Genomic DNA, 9,834 nt, shown 5'->3' on the forward strand with positions numbered 1-9,834 from the left:
ACTATAACAGAGAAGAACAAACTTGACTCCATGTTGAATCTATTCCTTTAGCTCTAACCCTTGTGCTCTGTTGCCTGTGCTTAGTCATGCTGGCTCTGAACCTTTTATAAAAGAATGTTGCCTATAGCCTGAAGTATACGGGATAGCCCATTCTCAAGGCTCTGACCTTTAAAGCTGTAACACTTTTCCATTCATATAGAGATAAAAAGTTGCAGAACAGAGAATAACATCTGTCTTGTTGGAGGTTTATAGGAATATTGTGACCAGGCCTACCTGGACAGCTGCAAGAACAAAGGATTCCAGCACCAAGAAGTTTACAACAACCAGCCACACCCCTCTCCCCTTTTAGCGCAAAAGAAGCCTGAGTTCTAACTGAGGAAAGATGGTTCTTTGGGACACCATCTTCTCAGTCTGCTGGCTTTCTGAATAAAGTCGCTATTCTTTGCCCTAACCACTTGTCTCTCGATTTATTGGCCTGTTGTGTGGCAAGCAGTAAGAGCTTGGACTTGGTAATAGTACCATTTGTTGAAAAGACTATCTTTGCTCCATCTGTCAACGATTTGTATTGCCTTTGCTCCTTTGTCAAAGATCAGTTGGCTATATTCATGTGGGTCTATTTCTGGGCTCTCTATTCTGTTCCACAGATCTATTTGTCTATTCTTTCACAAATACCACACTGTCTTGATTACTGTGGTTTTATAGTGAGTCTTGAACTCAGGTATTGTTAGTAGTCCTCCAACTTTTTTCTTCTCCTTCAATATTGAGTTTGCTATTCTGGGTCTTTTGCCCTTTCACATAAACTTTAGAATCAGTTTGTCAACATTCACAAAATAACTTGCTGGGATTTTGATTGTGATGAGATGACTCTATAGATCAAGTTGGAAAGAGCTGACATTTTGACATATTGAATCTTCTATCCATGAACATGGAATATCTATCTCTTCACTTATCTAGTTCTTCTTTGATATACTTTATCAGATTTTTATAGTTTCTGTCATATACATATTGTATATATTTTCTTAGATTTACACCAAACTATTCCTTTGGGGAGGGTGTTAATGTAAATGGTAATACGTTTTTAATTTCAAATTCCACCTGTGCATTGCTGGTATATAAGAAAGCACCTGACTTTGCATATTAACCTTATATCCTGCAATCTTGCTATAATCACTTATTAGTTCTAGAAGATTTTTTGGTAGATTTTTTCCATATTTTCTATATAAACAGACATGTCATATGCAAATAAGGACAGCTTATTTCTTCCTTCCCGATCTGTATGCTTTTTATTTCCTTTCTTATTTCATAAAGTAGGACTTCCAGTATGATATTGAAAAGCAGTGATGAGAGGGGACATCCTTGCCTTGTTACTTATCTTAGTAGGACAGCTTCAAGTTTCTCACCATTAAGTATGATCTTAGCTGTAGGTTTCTTGTAGATGTTCTTTATCAACTTGAGGAAGTTCCCCTCTATTTCTAGTTTGCTGAGAGTTTTTATCATGAATGGTGTTGGATTTTGTCAAATGCTTTTTCTGCATCTCTTGATATGATCCTGTGATTTTCTTTCATTATCCTGACCATGTGAGGGATTACATTAATGGATTTTTAGATTGGAACCAGCCTTACATATCATGATAAATCCAACTTGGGTGTGGTGCCTAATTCTTTTTATACAATGTTGGATTCAATTTGCTAATATTTTGTTAAGGATTTTTGCATTTATGTTCATGAGAGATATTGGTCTGTGGTTTTCTTGTAATGTCTTTGTAAGATTTTGGTATTAGTGTAATGCTGGCCTGAAAGAATGAATTAGGAAGTATTCTCTCTGCTGTCATGTTCTGGAAGAGATTGTAGAGAATTTGTATAATTTTGTCCCTAAATGTTTGATAAGAATTCACCATTAAACCCATGAACCTGGTGCTTTCTGTATTAATTTTATATATATATATGTGTATGTGTGTATATATATATATATATATATATATATACATATATAAGCCTATTCAGACTCTATTTGTTCTTTTGGCAGATTGTGTCTTTCAAAGAATTGGTCCATTTCATCTAGGTTATCAAATTTGTGGGCATAGAGTTGTTTGTAATATTTCATTATGATCCTTTTAATGGCTGTGAGATCTTTAATAATATCCCCTCTCTCATTTCTGATATTAGTAATTTGTATTTTCTCTCTCTTTTTCTTAGGCTAGAGGCTTATCAACTTTATTGGTCTTTTCAAAGATTTTCTCTATTGATTGCCTCTTTTCAGTTGCGTTGATTTCTGTTCTGATTTTTATTATTTCTTCTCTTTTGCCTACTTTGGATTTAATTTGCTCTTCTTTTCCTGGTTACCTAAGATGGACGCTTAGCTGATTGATTTTGGATTTTTCCTTTATTCTAATATATGTATTCTATGCTATAAATTTCTCTCTAGGCACTGCTTTCACTGCATCTCACAAATTTTGATAAATTGTGTTTTCATTTTCATTTAGTTCAAAATATTTTAAGATTTTCTTTTGAGTTTTTTTCTTTGACCCCTTTGTTATTTAGAAGTGTGTTGCTTAATCTTCAAGTATTTTGTGTTTTTCCATCGTTCCTTCTGTTATTGATTTCTAGTTTACTTCCACCATGGTCTGAGAGCAGACACTGTATGATTTCTATTCGTTTAAATTTGTTAAGGTGTGTTTTATGGCCCAGTATGTGGTCTGTCTTGGTGAATGTTCTATGTTAGTTTGAGATGAATGTAATCTGCTGTTATTGGATTAAGCAGTCTATAGATGTCCATTATATCCAGTTGATTGATAGTGTTGTTGAGTTCAACTATGGCCTTACTGATTTTCTGCCAGCTGGATCTGTACATTTCTATAGAGGGGTGTTTAAGTCTCCAACTATAATTTAGATTCATCTGTTTCCCCCTTGAGTTCCATCAGTTTTTGGCTCACTTATTCTGAGGCCCATACATATTAAGGATATGTGTTATGTGTTCTTGGTGTGTTGATTCCTTTATCATTATATAATGCCCCTCTCTCTCCCTGACAACTATTCCTGCTTTGAAGTCCACTCTGTCTGAAATTAATATAGCTACTGCTTTCTTTTGACTAGGTTAGTATGGTATATCTTTCTTTATCCCTTTACTTTTAATCTATAGGTTTTTATCTTTAAAGTGGGTTTCTTATAGAAAACATATAGTTGGGTCTTATTTTTTTAATCCACTCTGACAATCTTTGACTTTTAATTGGTGAATTAAGACCATTAGACATACAAAGTGATTATTGACGTAGTTGGATTAATATCTACTATATTTGTTAGTCTTTTCTACTTGTTACCCTTGTTCTTTTTTCCTATATTTGCCTTCCATACTTTTTCTGACCTTTGTGGTTTTAACTGAGCATTTTATATAATTCCATTTTCTCTCCTTTCTCAGCATTCAGTTGCTTCTTTTTTTCTTTTTAATTGGTTGCCTACTAGAATTTACATTATAACTATCTAAGTCCACTTTCAAATAACATTATACCACTTCAAGGGTAGTGCAAATATTTTATAGTAGCAAAGTAATCCTGAATCTTCCCTCCTATCCCTTGTATGATTGCACTCATCTATTTTGTTTATATAAGCTTATAAGACTTAGATATGCATAATGACTACATTGTTGCTATTATTATGTCGAACAAATTGTTGTCTTAATTGCTAGAGCAATTAAGAATAGGAAAAATAGAAGTTTTGATTTTATTTTTATTTAGTCCTCCTTCAATACTCTTCCTTACTTTATGTAGATCTGAGTTTCTGACATATTATTTTCCTTCTCTTCAAAGGACTTTTAAGTTTTCTTGCTAGGCAGGTCTGCTGGCAGCAAACTCCCTCAATTTTTGTTTGAGAAAAATCTTTATTTTTACTTCACTTTTGAAGGGTAATTTTGCAGGGTACAGAATTCTACGTTGGTGGGATTTTTCTCTCAACACTAAATATTTTACTCTACTTTCTTCTTGCTTGCATAGTTTCTGAAGGTAAGTTGAATATAAATTTTATATCTGTTCCTCTACAAGTGTTTTTTTTCCCCCCCTGACTTCTTTCAGAATTTTTTATCTTTATCATTAATTTGACATAAATTTGGTGGAAGTCCTCAGTCATTATTACTTTAAATATTTCTTGTGTTCCTTTCTCTTACTAGTTTTGGTATTCCCATTATTTGTATGTTATACCTTTTGTAATTGTCCCACAGTTCTTGGATATTCCAGTGGGTTTTTTTTTTTCAGTCTTTTTTCTCTTTGCTTTTCAGTTTTGGAGGTTTCTACTGACATATCCTCAAGCCCAGAGCTTCTTTCCTCAGCTGTGTGCAGTCTGCTAATGAGCCCATCAAACACATTCCTTATTCAGTTACAGTGTTTTTAATCTGTAATATTTCTTTTTGCTTCTTTCTTAGAATTTCCACCTCTCTGCATACATCACCCATCTGTTCTTGCATGCTGTCTATTTTATCCATTACAGCCCTTAGCATATTAATCATAGTTGTTTTAAATTTTCAGTGTGATAATTCCAACATCCCTGACATATCGGAGCCTGGTTCTGTTGCTTGCTCTGTTTCTTCAAACTGTGTGGGGTTTTTTTTTTTTTCCTTTTAATATATCATATAATTTTTTGTTGAAAGATGGAGATGATGTACTGGATAAAAGTGCTGTAAATATGCCTTTAGTAATGTGGTGGTATGGTGTGGAGTGGGAAGAAGTTCTGTAGTCCTGTGATTAGGTCTCAATCTTTTAGTGACTGGATTATCTTTGCCACTGGATTATGAAGTTTGCATGTTCTTCTCAGTCCCTTCCCCAGTTATGTGGGACAGGATGGTTAGAATGGGCTGGAACTGGATATTTTCCTTCTCCCATGTGGAAGCTAAAGGAGGCTGGAGTTGTGTATTTTCCTTCCTTCATGTGGAAAGCTAGAGCCAGCTGGAGATGGATATTTCCCTTTCCCAAGGTCAATTAGTCTCTGATAGACCCCAGCAGGTTAGGCTCTGGTTAAATAGTTTCAGCTGAGGGCAGAGCTTATTAAGAAGAACAGAATGCTCTGGTGTATTTCAAAATGGCTCTCTTTCCCCAGCTCCTGCCAGAAGCAGGAAGGGATTTTTCTCCAGTATTTACTGTGAGAACCTGATGAACTCCTGGAGGTAAAACCCACAAAAGTGTGAGTGGGCCCCTCTGGAGTTTTTAACTTTTCAGACTTGCCTGCACCAAGCCTCCAGTGATTTGTCAATTACAGTTCAAGTTTTCCTACCCCAGCACGGGTTCCTGTAGAAGTTTTCAGCTCATGAGTTTCTACTCTGGTAAGTTGTGATTCTCTGTTGTCTCTTCAGTTTGGAGGGCAATAATTTGCCCTGTGACCTCACTCTCATGGATTTAAGAAGAGTTGTTGATTTTTCAGTGTTTCAGGTTTTTACTTGTTAGAACTGAGTGGCAATTTTCAGGTTTCTTACCTGCTGGACAAGAAATCAGACATCTCAATCATCTCTTAAAGAAATTTAAATAACAAGAAAATTATTGTATATATTTATGCATGCAGGTATGATTTCCTGTGCTCTTTCATTATTTATTCATGTATTTTCTGTACCTCTTCCCTTTGGCTCCTTTGCAGATTTTCTACTTATCACTGGGTTCAGCAGTTTGTGATTTGCCTGGATGTATTTTTCTTCAATTTCTCGTTGAAAATGAGAAACTCAGTTTTTTCTGTGTTCCTTTCTATGTAGGAAAAAAAAAGTTTTTTTCCTACTATGTGTTTTTTCTCTGTGAGTCTCCTTTAGTCCTCACAAAAAACACTTCACTTCTGAACACCAAATGTGTGGGGGTTTTACCCCACAAAAACACGCACGTCTGACACCAGTGGGGTGTCTTACAATTTACGTTCTATTATTATCTACCCAGAGCTAGCATCAGATCCCATAGGTTAAGGGCTCAGTACCACAAGATTGAACCCCTCCTCCCCACACACACATACTTCAGACACCAGTTGCAAGCCCGGGTTATCACCTGTGCTTCTGACCAATCTGCTGTAGATCAGAGGTTCCAACGACCCCCTCCTTGGGTTTGATCAATTTGCTAGAACAGCTTACCGAACTCAGGGAAATACTTATGTTTACATTTATAAGGATATGATAAAGGATACAGATGAACACCAGATAAAGAACTACAATAGGATCATGTCTGGGAAAGCCCCTGAGCAGCTTCTGTCCCATGGAGTTGGGGTGCATCATCCTCCTGGTGTCAAGGTGTTGGCTGACCTGGAAGGTCTCCAAACCCCATACTACTGGGATTTTACGGAGGCTTCCTCACATAGGCATGGTCTGTTATTAACTGTTTCCAGCCCCTCTCCCCTCTCTGGAGAGATGTGAGACACTGGCTTAGTCTTTCTGGTGACCAGCCCCATTCAGGAGCCATCCAGGAGCCCTTTAGAGTCTTCTCAATAGAACAAAAGATGCTCCCACTGCTCTTATCACTTACGAGTTTACAAGGGTTTTCAGAGCACTATGTCAGGAACAGCATCAAACATAAATATTAGAGATGCTCCTTATCTCTAATATCACTTAGGAAATTACAAGGATTTCAGGAGTTCTGTGCCAGAAGCCAGAGGCAAACCCAGTATAGTTGATTCTTGAAAAATGTGGGGATTAGGGGTATTGATCACCTGCATTGTCGAAAATTCGCATATAACTTTACAATCGGCCCTCCATACCTGCAGTTCCACATCCAAGGATTCAGCCAACCTCACATGATGTAGTACCATGGTGTGTATTTATTGAAAAAATCCACATATAAGTGGACCTGCACCATTCAAACCTGTGTTGTTCAAGGGTCAAATGTATATATCTTCTGTTATCTCACACTTGTGTTTTGGATTTGTTGAGTTTCTTGGATCTGTGGGCTTATAGTTTTCATCAAATTTGGAAAATATTTTGGCTTCTACTTCTTTTGATATTTTTCTGCTTCCCTTACCCCTGTCCTTTGGGGACTCCAATTATACATATATTATGCTACTTGACTTTGTCCTACATAACTCACTGATACCCTGAATATTTTGGACTCTGTTTCATTTTGGATAATTTCTATTGCTATGTCTGTAAGTTCACTAATCTTTTCTTGGGCAATGTCTAATCGGCTGTTAATCCATTCAATGTATGTTACACCTCAGCCATTGTAATTTTCTTCTCCAGAAGTTAGATTTGGGTCATTTAAAAAGTATTTTCTACCAAGTCTCTACCTAACATGATCCTCTACCACTTATTGTTCATATTGTTAATTATGTAGTTTTGAATCTTTTATCTTGTTTTATTTCTGTAAGTTTTTAGTTGTATAGTTTAAAATTATTATACTGTATTACAAGAATTCTTAATTTCTATTTTTGTCCTACTGTTTTGTATTTTCTTTTATTCTACTTTCTCACAATTTACATTCTGCTAAAATGCAAACAGGAATTTTTGTTGGTTTTGAAGCTACTAAAACAGGGCCTTTCACATAGTAGATTCTGAATACTGTTTGTTGAATTGAATTCTTGTCATATTACTGAAATGTTTGTTCTTATGACTTGGTTCTAGTCTTTAAATATGTTTTTCAGTTTTTAAAATTTTCATCAATTTATTGCATATCCACTACTTTCTTCCTTTGCTCACTCCAATACAGCAACAGTGCTGCTGCTTAGACATTCCTGCTTTTCCTAGCACTTTGCATTTGCTGTTACTCCTGCCTGGAATGCTCACCTCCAGTTCCCTACCTGGTTCAGTCCCCACATCCCCACTCCCTGCCTCATACTCCATGTCTTCCCTCCCTTGTTCTTCTCCATTTTATTTATCATTACCATCTGACAATACACAATTGTGCTTTTTACTGATTTTTTAATCTATCATATGTATATATGTATACAGATACACTCCCACAACAATATAAGCTCCACAGAGCACACAAAGCAGGTTTTTTGCATTTTTCCCCTCATTGGTATATCCCTAGTCATAAAACAGTTCTCAGCATATTGAAGGTGTGCAACAAATGTTGGAGATATTATTTTTACATGACTAATTTTTTTTAAATTTACTTCAGCCTTTGACTTTTTACAGTTTTGTTTTTGTTTTTGGTGAGACTAGTTCACAAGGCTCACAGGATGTCTTTTTCAATGTTTCCTGCTCTGTGAATTCAAACCATGGTCCCTAATAGATTCCAGCCCTCTCCTTAGAAACGGACAGACCTCTTTAAACTCAATTTGAACACATAGATTCATTCTGTCTAGATTTGGCTTCCTTACAAGGATATTTAATATGCCTCCTTTTTTTAAATATAAATTTATTTTATTTATTTATTTTTGGTTGTGTTGGGTCTTCGTTGCTGCCCTCGGGCTTTCTCTAGCTGTGGCGAGCGGGCGCTACTCTTTGTTGCTGTGCGTGGGCTTCTCATTGTGTTGGCTTGTATTGTTGCAGAGCACAGGCTCTAGGTTCACGGGCTTCAGTAGTCATGGTGCATGGGCTCAGTAGTTGTGGCTTGCAGACTCTAGAGCACAGCCTCGGTAGTTGTGGAGCACAGGCTTAGTTGCTCCATGGCATGTGGGATCCTCCCGGACCAGGGCTTGAACCCATGTCCCCTGCATTGGCAGGCAGATTCTTAACCACTGTGCCACTAGGGAAGCCCTTAATACGCCTATTTTTTACACCCCTCGTTTGAGAGGGCCCATTTATTGTTTTGCTGCCTCTCTCAATTCAACCAATGAAGCACATATTTGTCTCTGACCATCTCAGTGCCGCTGTAGGTGATGGTGTTGCTAAATCCTTTATGGAGAGAATATGGATTGGAAGAATATTTTCCCATGGATCACTCCTCAATGAATCAAAGAGAAAATTTCAAGCTCCAATAATTTATAATGTATTATTTGGAAGGGCAAGTTATAGGAGAAAGTTTTCATAGAGAAACCTTTATCTGTGATCTGAGGAAGCAGTATTCAACCTCAGGGGGTGTGCAAGACGAACCACTGTGATGAAGAGACATTTATTGGAACTTCTATTTATATATTTTATATTTATTTTTGAGTCTAAAAATAATATATTTAAGTATTTATTGTTGGACTTCCCTGGTGGCACAGTGGTTAAGAATCTGCCTGCCAGTGCAGGGGACACAGGTTCGATCCCTGCTCTGGTAAGATCCCACATGCCGTGGAGCAACTAAGCCCACAAGCCACAACTACTGAGCCCGCGTGCTGCAACTACTGAAGCCCACATGCTCTAGGGCCCGCCTGCCATGACTACTGAGCCCATGTGCTGCAACTACTGAAGCCTGCACGCCTAGAGTCCATGCTCTGCAACAAGAGAAGCCACCACAATGAGAAGCCCATGCACCGCAACGAAGAGTAGCCCCCACTCGCTGCAACTAGAGAAAGCCCGCACACAGCAATGAAGACCCAATGCAGCCAAAAATTTAAAAAATTTTAAAGTTTAGAAAAAGTATTGTAAAAATTGCAACTGGACCCTTATGTTTATGTCAGATGATTTTCAGGTAAAGTTCTTGAGTTTTCAGGGGAGAGGGGGAGGTCTAAAATTGCATGCGTGGACTGTAGCACTGTACCTCAATTTCTTTGTTTTCTGTTGTGACTGTGTTGCAGTTTGTGTATAGATCTACAGATTATATATTGTTCAGGTTATATCATATTTTTATTATAATACAATTAATATGACATTGATGTATTACATTAGTATATAACAATGATATATTATTTAAATATATGTTGTCACCCTACAGATTATATGTCTCTAAATTTAACTAAATTAACATAGAAAAAACTTAGATTATATCATCTACTATCATTAGCCATGAACTGTGCCTGA

This window comes from Monodon monoceros, unplaced genomic scaffold (genome assembly GCF_005190385.1).
Source record: "Monodon monoceros isolate NGI ecotype Baffin Bay Population unplaced genomic scaffold, NGI_Narwhal_1 Super_Scaffold_15, whole genome shotgun sequence".
In the NCBI taxonomy this organism is placed as follows: Eukaryota; Metazoa; Chordata; class Mammalia; order Artiodactyla; family Monodontidae; genus Monodon; species Monodon monoceros.